Genomic DNA, 12,841 nt, shown 5'->3' on the forward strand with positions numbered 1-12,841 from the left:
ACTTGTTCATGAAACATCATTATCACAGTTCATCAAGTTTTCTATCATTAGTGTTCAATCCAGGAAATCTGCTTTAGAGACATTCTTGAATTCAGGAAGGATAGACTCAAGGTCATATTTTGGTTCTTGTGGACTTGTTTTTAATTATCTTCAGTTATATTTACCATTTATTTATGTATTTTTAAATGATAACAAGAATTCTGTCTCTTTCTATAGACTCTTTATACACATCATTTAAAAATACATTTTAGGAGTGTACAGATTAAATAAGTCCACAGTTTATTTAAGCATTTCCTATATATTTCTCTCACCACTTCTTTTTATCCCCCTCATGACCTGGGCTCTCTAGCTCCCAGGCTTATTCTTTTCCTTCTTATTGTAATTGAAACATCCTATTGCTAAACTTTGATATAGATGTGTTTTTGAGATATGTAACACTATTTGCCTCAGGGAAATATTCATGTCTATTAATTTTGGATATTGAGAAACCTCACGAGGAACAACAAACAATGACAACTCTCCTGTGAAAGGAAACCTTGAATAATGCTTCCCTCTGTAGGAGTGTATTTGTGCTTGTGTGTGCATATGTGTTTAGGTACATGTGTGCATATACCCTGTTTCACCGAAAGTAAGACATCCCCTGAAAATAAGACCCCCCGAAGCTACCGTAACTCTGGACTCTGGACAGTAGTGGTGGGCGCTGCCGCACAACTCACTGTTGGCTGCAGTACAGCCAGAGCAGGCAGGAAGTGCGAGGTCTCTTGTAATAAAACAATAAACAAGAAACGTGTACCATATTATTCCTCATGGAAAAATAAGACATGCCCTGAAAATAAGACCTAGTGTATCTTTGGGAGCAAAAATTAATAGAAGACACTGTCTTATTTTCGGGGAAACAGGGTATGTGTGTATATGGCTTGGGTGTATATGTATATGTGAGTGCAAGTGTGTATTGGTGCACATGCATGAAGGACTGTAAATATAGGGGTGTCATCTTCTCAACAAGCAAGAAGGATATGGGTAGTTCCATAAAAAAAAATTCCTAAAACAGTATTGGTAATTCCACAACCTTGGGACAATGGCCTCAAAGTTTGGGGATTTAATGTAACTATTGGTGTGGACACATGTTTCATTTCAGATGCTGTCATATTTCTGCTTCTTGTAGAATCAGAAAGGAAGAGGCATGCATTAAGCAGAATTATATTGGCAATTATTTGATAATCCAGGTAGAACCCATGAAATCCTTTTGCATACTCCACAATGAAGACAATTAAGGAGGAAAGCATTCACTTCCTGGGTTCAAGAGCCTGCCGAGCAGGGATGGCAGCGTCTTCTGTGAGCATGTGCAGGGTCTACAGTGGAAGCCAGGGAAGAGGTAAAAGCAGAGGCCTCAAATGGCGACACCTCTAATTCGGAGGCAAACATAAAGCATGATTTTTAGATTTTCAAAAACAGTACTGTTATGATAGGTTGAGTAGACAAAAAAATCCAATGACACTCATATATGTATAACAAAGAGTTTTACATAAAAAGTAATTATATATCAAGAAAGCATCCCATCCCTGTCCAAGTCAAGGATATAAGCTCAGCAATCATCCATAAGTCCTTCTCCAGACTTACTCGGCCACATGCAATGACGCAAACTACAGGAAGATCAAAGCAGCTGGTGCACGATCATGTACATCCAAGCTTGTAGACACATGGAGGATCACTGGAAACTTTCAGGGTCAGTGACCCAATCCCAGTAGTCAGGAGGGTGAATGAGGAGAGAGAGGAAGAAGTCCTCCTTATGAGAAGGCCTTGCTCCCAAGGAGACAGCATCAGTTTGTGACCTGATTGACAGGTTTGACTACCTCCCATCCAACTATGAGTGTCATAAAATCAAGTAATCAACAAGCATTTTAGAAGAACCCAGAGCTGGCATGGTTTAGGTATCAGGCTTCAGATATGAATGTTAATATAACAGCATTGTTATGTTTGGGAGATTTGGGTAACATGACTAAACCCACAGTAATCAATTTTCATAAGGAACCTCTCTACCTCACCTCCCATAATATTTCCAATTGTTTTTTGGAAGTTAGATCCCCAGATGATGAATTATAGGTTTCTCCATTTGGGTTTGCCCAAAAAGCAAACTCTAAGGCAAGGTTTGTCTGTGGGGAGCTTAACTGGAAATCAGGAACATGAGATGAAGAAAGAAGAAAAGCTAATACAAGGTGCTTTCATGACTAAGCTACCCTCTGGGCAATGGGTGGTCAATCCCATACTGAGAAAATGTGGGCATTAAGATGGATCAGCCCACAGAAAGTATAGGCAGAGATGATGGCCTATCTCCTTTCTTTTTGAGTTGCCTAGATTCCTTACCACTTCTATGTCAGTCTGTGGTGTGTCCTACTGCAAAACTGGGTTCTGTATCTTCTGTGATGGGGTCACTAATGTTAAGAACTGACTCCATGGCACCTAACAGACACCTAACAGGTTCATGAACAACTCTATACCTTCAGGAAATACCTCCTTTCAGTTGAGCAGGAAGGTGAGATGTGGACACTTAAGATGTAACTTGTCAGGGAGATGAAATCTGCTGAGAACTCAAGTGACCTGTGGGATAAGTACAGGACACTGACAGTGTGTGAGTCATTGAGTTTTTCATATTTCTCTCTATTTCATTATTCTACTCGTGAGGCGATGTGAGACATATCTATGATCATCACCTCTTTCCTTCCTTCCACCTAGGAACCACCATTCTCCTGTGTGTCAGAGATGAATGATGTCTCTGAAGTGTTCCCCCATCCGTGGCATCATTCTCACATACCACCACAGTGTAGGTGCAGTTCTACATGGAAGGTCAGCTGGGATGCCGGTTTTACCGCAGACAAGAGGAAGTATTGAGTTAGAAAGAGGCCTGCACATGGAAGACAAATATGCTACCCTAAGCATCTTGACTCGGGGTAGCCTACTTGTCTTACCATTTGAACTTGTGCCTTTGAAGATTTCCTTTATTTCCACTACAAGTTCAAGTTGTCTGATGTCACTACCTATTCCTTTATATAGCATTTCATTTCATTTCCCAGTTTTCTTTCATTCTACTTGTAATAAATAAACCAGGAAACATTTTGATCTCTCTTATGTCCTGTCTTTCTCTCTTTTAAATTAAGAACTTTGAAAAATGAAAGAAAAAATAAAGTAGTTTATATGTTCTAACTCAGCATTCACACTACAAGAACACTCTGACTCCTCTCTGCACTACTTCACTGAAAATATGCTCATCAACTTCACCAAACACATATTGCCAAATCAAATCAGTGTATCTAGTTTTTATTTTATTTGAAATAACTTACCTCCCAAACCAGAACTGTTATATAACACACAATGAATATCTCAATTTATAGACCTCAAATTAATTGATAAATCCATCACTTCTCCAAATAGCTATATACTTTTTAAATTGCCTCAAACTTTCTCTATTTCTGGGCTATCGCCACCATCTACCTACTGCCCAAGTCATCCCGCACAATTCCATAGCACTTATGTTCTCTATCTAATCAGTCTTCTGTCTCCTGTTTTCAGTAGAAAAGATGCTTGACGCCACATAGGCAGCATTTCTCTGCCTCTGAATCTCTCCAGTCTTTGGCGGTCCTTACCTCTCTCGAGATCTTAAACTTTTTTCTTGTATTTGTAGTAGGTAACTCACATTGACTTAAAAAACTTGCCAACCCTTTGAGTCTGTTACTGATCTCTTTTTATCTTTGGTTGCTTTGGAAATAACAATAAATTGTTACTAGTATCATATCATTAAAGTCTTCCGAGCCACAGCCATTATCTTATTAAAAAATTGCTATTTCTGACGCTATTATTTGCCTTCAGACTATAGAACACGCAAACCAAATATACTATAAATATTTAATGCTCAGAACAGTGGGGATATTACTAAAGTCAATCAACTGTTGCCACCAATACTACTGTTCCGTTACTACCACTGAATGACTGGTGATTGTTGTTCCAGCAATTACTAGATTCGTAAAGTTACTATTCATGTTATTTTCATGTTTATTTCATTTGTTTAATTAGGCCCTAAGCAGACTAATAGCAACTTGTATTCCAGACAAGTCTACGTATATCTGACTGCTAAATTCTGTTTCCAGTAAAACATTTGAAATAGTTGAATATTTGAAAATTTTCTATGTGTCTTACCTGAGGATTCCAAATTGGAATGACAGTCATGTAAAATGTTTTCTGCCTGCCCGTTGCAACATTTCTTCACAAGTTCAGGGATACAGCTGTAGACGGTGCATGTGGCACGCTCTCTTAGCACGTCGTTATGACTAAATAAGGCAATGCTGCGCCGTACCTTATATACCTTCCCACACCTTAGAAATGATAGTCTTTCCAGAAATGAAAGTATTTACCTTTATTAGCTCTCCACTCTGAATGAGACCTGCAAGTTCTTTACTCACCTCTAGAGTCTTCTTTGTGAGAGTAGCAGATGAGCAATACATCCTATGGCTTCATCTTCTCTATATGGGATAGCGTGCCATTCAGGATGAGTAGCGGTCTTTCTTTTCCAGGTCTCTTAATTACTATTGAAGCTGGAGTGTTCTGAGAAATCAAGCATGATATAATCCAAATTCTGAATTATTAAGCCCTTCTTCTCATCCTTGTAATTAGCAGCTGGTCCAAGGGTGAAATGATTACAATTACTCTCAATTTTTAAGGTATAGTGTGTTAAATTTAGTATTCCTGTGGAGTCCCAAGTAATTTGGGATGTAAGACTAGGCCAGCAGACAATTTAAGTAACAGGAACCTAGTGGTTCTCTCAATCTACTAATATTGACCACATGGATCTGTTATGTCTGAGCTATGACTGTGCCTTTACTTTCTTTATTCCTAGCTATACTCCAATTTTCTTCTCCTATTTTTTAGAAGTACTTCGATCCTTTAAGTAAACAGAGCTCTAGGGACTATATGTCACTAATATTCTTTATATGCACAATTATCAAAGTTTACAAAATTTAAGCTTAATTTAGATTACTGATCGTGTGTGTGTGTGAGAGGGAGAGAGGAGAGAGCATGTGTGTGTAGATATACGGATTTGTTAGCTGCCATTCACCTTATGTAGACCATAGCATAAAGTTAGCCAACTCTGCATAATCATCACGATTATCTGCATGAACCCATCATTGTGACTGCTGTGCCAATCCATCTCACTAAGGGACTCCCATGCACTCCTTGGTCTTCTGCTCATCATACTTGTTGTCCTCCAGTGATTGGCCCCTCTTGATGGTATGTCCAAACCAACCAAATTAGGCAATAGTCTACGATGACTGCCTGGCCTTTCTTTCTAATCTTAGTCCAGAAGTTGATGAAAATTGTTCAAAATGTGTAACCTTGTTAGTGTTTGTAGTGTCAGTGACATAACTTCCAGAATCATAACAGCACAGTAGTCACCATAGTATGACAAACTAATAGCTGGGTGAGAGATTTTACACACACACACACACACACACACACACACACACACACACACACACGGAAGATAGCTACTTGGCCAATTGACTGAAAGAGATCAATATCTATGTCCACCCCTCATAAAGATGACCCGAAAGAGTGCTCAAACTATATAATGGTATCATTGATATTGCACACAAGTAAATTGTTGCTTAAATAATCCAATAATGGTTGCAGCAGTGCATTGACAGGAAACTGCCAGAAATTCAGGCCAGATTCAGAAGAGGACATGGCATAAGGGATATCATTGAAGCTGTCATATGGATTTTGACTCAAAGCAGAGAATACCAGATATATATTTACTTGTGTTTCATTGACTATGCAAAGGCATTTGACTGTGTGGATGATTATAAACCTTGGATAATCTTGAGAAGAATTGGATTACAGAACACTTCACTGTGCTCATGAGGAAATTGTACATGGATCAAAAGGCAGTTGCATGGCTTACAATCCAGGAAAGGTGTATGTCAGGGTTGTATCCTCTCACCATACTTGTTCACACTATATGTTGAGCAAATCATCAGATAGGCCGGATTATATGAAAAAGAATGTGGTATCATGATTGGAGGAAGGCTTATTAATACCCTGTGATTTGTAGATATCATGACCTTGCTGATAGTGAGGAGGACTTGAAGCATTTACACATAAAAATAAAGGATTGTAGCTTTCAGTATGGATTACAGTCCAGTGTAAGGAAGAAGAATATCCTTGCAACTGGCCCAAGAGGTAACTTCATGAGAAATGTAGAAAAGGTTGAATTCGTCAAGAATTTCATCTTGCTTGATTCTAAAATCAATGCTCATGTAACTAGCAGTCAGGAGATCAAAAGACGTGTTACATTAGGTAAATCTGCTGCATAAGACTTCTTTAGAAGAGCAAAAATATTACTTTGAGGACTGAGGACTATTCTCTATTGTATCATGTGCAAATGAAAATTGGACATTGAATAAGCAATAGTATAGAAGAATTGATGCATTTGCATTGTGGAGGTGGAGAAGAATATTGAAAAGACCATGGACTGCTAAAAGGAAAATCTTATTTGTCTTGGAAGAAATCAGGTCAGAGCTCTGCTCAGAGGCAAAGATGGCAAAACATTGTCTTATATACTTTGGATATGTTGTCAGGAGAGACCAGTCCCAAGGGAGGAACATCATGTTTGGTAAAGTGGACAGGCAATGAAAAAGTGGAAGGCCCTCAAGGAGATGGATCGACACAGTGGCTGCATCTATGGGCTCAGACATTGAAAAAATTGTGAGGATGGCAAAGGACCATGCAGTGTTTCAGTCTGTTACACATAGGGTTGCTATTGTTCAGAGCTGGCTCTATGGCACCTAACAACATATCTAATATCACACACACACACACACACACACATTATATTATTCTATAAAGTACTTAGAGCCAGTTCATTGATACCACTGCCAAATATTTGCATTCTTACAAGTTCCCCATTTGATTTTTGTATATGCTTAGGATATAATGTATATACATACACACATATATATAGTTTAAAAGTAGATTCTAATTTATTATAGTTGAAATAAAAATGCAATTTTATTTAGCAAAGTGATTAAACAGAATAAATCAATTTAAAGCCCTGATTTATGTGTGTTTCAAAAAGTTAATGAAATAATGAAATTTAAAGATAATAGAAAATTTACAAGATTTTTCGAAGTCCCCTTGTAAATTATCTTTATTTAAAGTATCATTTTGCAAAGTGTGACATTAATTCCTACAGCATGGTGATGAAATGTCTTGCTGGAAAGACCTGAGGTCAAGTCCCACCTCTGTTGCATACTGATTATGTAATGGCCATTCTCTGTTGTCCAGGATGTGGTCCTGTGGATGAATGCAACAGCAACGCCTAATTGGGACTAGGATTGACTGAGGGAATGTGTTGCTCTTATTGTTATTTTTGGCTTGATCAACACAGGCTTGACGTAGGCATTCTCATGAATTTTATATGAAACGTTTTGAATCTAATCTCCACTGTGCTGTCAGAGACAGTGCTATAAAAGTTAACGATTGTGTTATTCCCATGTTTAGAACTTTCAACTGATCTTTGAAGTTTCTGTCATACTGTTCAGACTCCTTCCCCGGCACAAAAAGCACATTAGGAACTCCACCTGTCTCTAGTGCTGTCTCCTGCTAGCCCTTCACAAACTTCCATTACTCTTACAGAAAACAAGTCATCAGGCTTCTTGGAAAGCAGTAAAATCTTTTGTTTTTCTTTGGTTTTCTGCATACTGATTCATGTTTATATGCTATCTTTCTCATTATTTTTCTGGTGATTTCTATTAATTCTTTAAAGTGAGTCCCCAGGTAGTAGAAAGAATTTTTTCAACTCTTATTCAAAAGGTTGGTTTACTCACAGAGGTGCCTTGAAAGACAGGCTGGGCAACCTGTTTCTGAACGTTCGCAGCCTGGAAAATATGGTGCAGTCCTGCTCTGCCAATTGATTTCACCGTGAGTTAAAATCAATCAACTCAACAGCAACTAACAACAACTCTTCAAACTGAGTATAAGCATTGCAACCCCAGGAAACCCTCTCAATCTCTTCATTTTGATTGAGAAGATCTGACTGTCTCCTCAGCACCTTGTGTACGGCCCTACCTCACCATTTATGTAGTTTTATAATTATCCTTCTTATCTGTTAACCCTTTAAAATGGAAAGCTCTCAAAAGATAAAAAGAATATGTGTTATCATGCATTTTCAATTCTTATAAACTGTATCGAAGAGTAGGTACTTATTGGTTTTTTGGTGTGACACTGTTTTCCCTCCATCACTTATGTGTCAGTGTGTCTTCCCGTGGAGGCTTGTGTGTTGCTGTGTGCTGGAAGCTGTTAGATTGGTATTTCAAATATCAGCAGGGTCCCCCAAAGTGAACAGGTTTCAAGCAGAGCTTCCTGACCAAGAACAGGAAATGGAGGAAATCGTCCCTGAAAACCATAAGTATGGCTTTGAAACCTTCTCAGATATTGAGGTCTAAAGAACAACAGTAGACTGGTCAGAGAAGGTGCCAGACACATTCGCAGACATTACCATAATGAGAAAGAGCTGATGAGCGGTGGGCGGTGATCAAGAACATCATTCAAAAGGTTTTAAAAAGAAAGAACAGGTATCTATCAAAGGAATTGGCAGAAGAAACTGGTAAACTTGCGCTTACTTGTAGAGTAACTAAAGCAGATGGAAAACACAATGAGGTCCCAGAGCTGAACAGAGAATTTCAGATGGCAGCTCGGAAGACAAAGTAACATATTTTAATGAAATGTGCAAAGATCTAGTGTTAGAAAACCCGACATTGCAAAGATCACATTTAGCGTATCTTAAACTGAAAGAACTTAAGAAAAAAAGTCCAGATCTGAGTTGCAATGTTGAATAATTCCATGGACAAAGTATTGAATGATGCAGGAATTATCAAAAGAAGATAGCATGAATACACAGATTGTATTAAAAGAACTAATCGGCATTCTACTATTGCAAGAGGTAGCATATGGGCAAGAACAAATGCTACTGAAGGAAGTTCAAACTGCACTGAAGGCAACAGTCAAAATCAAGGATCCAAGAATTGATGTAATACCAAGTGGAATGTTTCAAAAAGCTGATAATACATTGGAAGCACTCACTCCTCTATGCCTGGAATTTGGAAGACAGCTCATGAGCCAACTGACTGGAAGAGATCCGTATTTGTACACATTGCAATGAAAAATGACCCCACAGAATGCTCAAACAACAGAGCAATATCATAGATATCGCGTGCCACTACAATTTTGCTGAAACTTATCCAACAATGGTTTTAGCAGTACTTTGACAGGAAGCTACCAAAGGTTCAGACTGGATTGAGTAAGAGGCCATGGAACAAGGGATATTGTTGCTGATGTCAGGTGGATCTTGGCTCAAGGTAGAGAATGCCAGAAAAAATGTTTACGAGGGTTTTACTGACTATGCCAAGGCCTGTGGATCATAACAAGCTATGGATAATCTTGAGAATAATTTGAGTTCCAGAAAACTTCATTGTGCTCATGCAGAACCTGTGCATGTATCAAGAAGGAGTTTTGAGAACAGAGTAAGGGAATAAAGAATGGAAATCAGGAAAGGTATACGACAGAGTTGTACCCAATCACCATACATATCCATTCTTTATGCTGAGCAAATAATGAATGAAGATTGATTATATGAGAAGAATGTGGTATCATGGTTGCAAGAAGTCTTATCAACAACTGGTGACATGCACATGACAAACCTTGCTTGCGGAAAGTGGGGAGGACTTGAAGCACTTGCTAACAGAGGTCAAAAATGAGACCCTTCAGTATGAATTACAACTCAATGTAAAGAAAACCAAAATCCTCACAACTGACCCAATAGGTTACATCATAGGAAATAGAGAAAAGATTTATTTTGTCAAAGATTTCATCTTGCTTGAATTCACAATCAAGGCTCTTGGACGCAGCAGTAAAGAGGTCAAAAAACTTATTGAATTAGATAAATCTGCGCAAGACTATGTTAGAGTATTGAAAAGCAAGGGAGTAACTTTCAGGACCCAGGTACTCAAGGCTCAAGCCATGGTATTTTCAATCTTCCCATCTGCATGTGAAATTTGGACATTGAATAAGGAAAACTAAGAAGAATCAATGCATTTGAATTATGGTGCTGGATTGGAATATTGAAAATACCATGGATTCCTAAAAGTATAAGCCAATTTGTCTTGGGAGACGTGTGGAGAAAGTACTTCTTAGAGGAAAGGATGGTGACGCTTTGTCTTACAGCCTTTGAACATATTCTCAGGAGAAACCAGTCCCTGGAGAGGGGCAACACGTTTGAGAAAGTAGAAAGGCAGCAAAAGAGGGAGAGAGACCTTCCTGGGGTGGGTGCATCAGTGAACACAGGGAAATTGTGAGGATGGTGCCGAATGGGGAATGTTGCATTTTGATTTGCGAAGGAACTCTCTGGATCAGAACAGATGGGATGCAGCTGACAACAACACGGTTTGCACTCGACTACTAACCAAAGGTTTGGCAATTCAAATTCACCGGATGGCACTGGAAGAAAGGTCTAGCAATTTGCTCCCATAAAGGTTACAACCACGAATATCATATAGAAGTCACTGTGTTCTATAATACACGTAATTATCACAGGTCAGAATTGACTTAATGGCGAAGAGTGAGATGCTTGTTGAATAAGTATATCTTATAGAAGAAATAAGTGAACGAATAACAAGCAGATTATAAGTGGGCAGAGTAGCACAGTGACAGACAGAAGGGCTAGGAACTTTCTCTTCCACAATTTAAGAGGGACTTGGGAGATCTAATCTTTTTGACATAAATTTATACTTCTGCTGAGTTGTGAAACGTTTTTAATTGCATAAAATGACCTTTCCCTTAGCCTATGGAAAATAACTAGGATATTTATTATATTCAATAAACACCATAGGAAAATTTTCAAATATGCCATGTGTTAATAGTTCAGCAAATTAATTTAATATTCAATGTCTGAGGATAATATGTTCTCTACCACTTTTCTAATACTCTGATAACCAAATGACAGTGCACGTATGTATATACACTGAACCCTCGTTTATCGCGGTTAATCGGTTCTAGACCCTACCGTGATAAATGAAATTCCGCGAAGTAGGATTCCTTAATTGGAAATCAAATATTTTCGTAGTTAGAGCATAGAGGATTGCAGAAGAGGATTCTGGTTGAGGTTTGTCTGCTGTAAAACGCTGATAGAGCTGCCTTGCCTTCTCCCGGATGACTATCAATCCAACGGAATGTTTTCTTGCGCCTGTCATTGATCCAAACGGCTAGGACAGACTCCGTTTTCACTATGAACTTATTACGACTTGTCACGATGCGCTTTGCTTCCTTGTTGAAAGTGAAAGTAGCCATAGCACGGATGTTTTTTTCCTCTTTACGGATGGAGCGAACGGAAGACTCATTCAAGTCGAAATGGCGTGCAACCTCCACGATTTTCTTGCCATCTTTGATCATATCCAAAAGTTTTACCTTTTCCTGGATGGTGAGCATCTTCCTCTGGTGCTTATTTTTATTGTCAGAAGGCTTAGAAGAAGCAGCTCTTTTAGGAGCCATCATAGGGCTTAGATAAAATTTCTTAAAAATCGCAAACAATTACAGTACACTGTACAAAAGCAAAAATGCATCTGATATGTAGCTCCGATACGTAGCGATGCAGACAGAAGCGTGTACAGTATGAGCCAATCAGTGGCAGTAATGACAGAGCATGCGCTGTTATGCGATAGAGCGAAGCCGCGGAAGTCGAAGCGCGAAGTGGCGAGGGTTCACTGTATACATATCTGTGTGCATGTAGGTGTGTATTGTTGTGTGGTGCCATCAAGTTGGTTCCGAGTCACTGAAATTATGTGGAACAGAACAAATCATCGTGCCAACCTCACGACTGTTTTCATGTTAGAGCTCATCGGTGCACCACTGTCAGTCCATCTTATCCAGGATCTTCCTCTTTTTCACTGTCCCTCTGCTTTACTAAATGTGATGTCCTTCTCCAGGTACTGGTCTCTCCGGACAATGTACCCAAAGTACATCAGATGAAGTCTCACCATGCTTGCCTCTGAAGAGAATTTTGACTGTACTAATTCCAAGAAAAATTTTTTATTCTTTTGGTAGTCCACAGTACTTTCAATATTCTTAGCCAGGACAATAATTCAAATGCCTCTATTCTTCTTTGGTCTTCCGTATTCTATGTCCAATTTTCATTTGAGGAGATTGATAATACCAGGGTAGTGAGTGCTTCCAGTGTTTCATCAGCTTGTTGAAATATTTCAATCAGTATCCCATCAATTCCTAAGATTTCTTTTTGCTTAATGCCTTCAGTGCAGCTTGAACTTCTTCCTTCAAAACCAATGTTCTTGTTCATATGCTACCTCTTGAGATGGTTGAATACCAACTCGTTCTTTTTTGGTACAGTGACTGTGTATTTTGGCCATCTTCTTTTGATACTTCCTGCGTCATTCAATATTTTGCCCATAGAATCTTTCAATATTGTAATGCGAGGCTTTAATTTGTTTTTCAGTTCTTTTGATATTGTTTTCTCAAGCTGCCCTTTGAAATTTTCTGCTCAGCTCTTTTTCTTCATTATTTCTCAAATTTGCCCTAGTTAGTCTATAATTGAGAGAAAATCTCACAGTTTCCTCTTATGTTCACTCGGGTCTTTTCTGTAACTCCTATCTTTGAAATCTTTTTCTTTCTTCATGCCTGATGTTTATTTCACAACTTCTCAGCAAGACCATCATTAATGTGCAGTACTTCAGAACTGTTCTTGATATATTATGTACAGTGAGATGGGATATGTTTAAGGTCT

This window comes from Echinops telfairi, unplaced genomic scaffold, assembly GCF_000313985.2.
Source record: "Echinops telfairi isolate 266 unplaced genomic scaffold, ASM31398v2 ScPeMD7_3533;HRSCAF=4204_0, whole genome shotgun sequence".
NCBI classification, from domain to species: domain Eukaryota; kingdom Metazoa; phylum Chordata; class Mammalia; order Afrosoricida; family Tenrecidae; genus Echinops; species Echinops telfairi.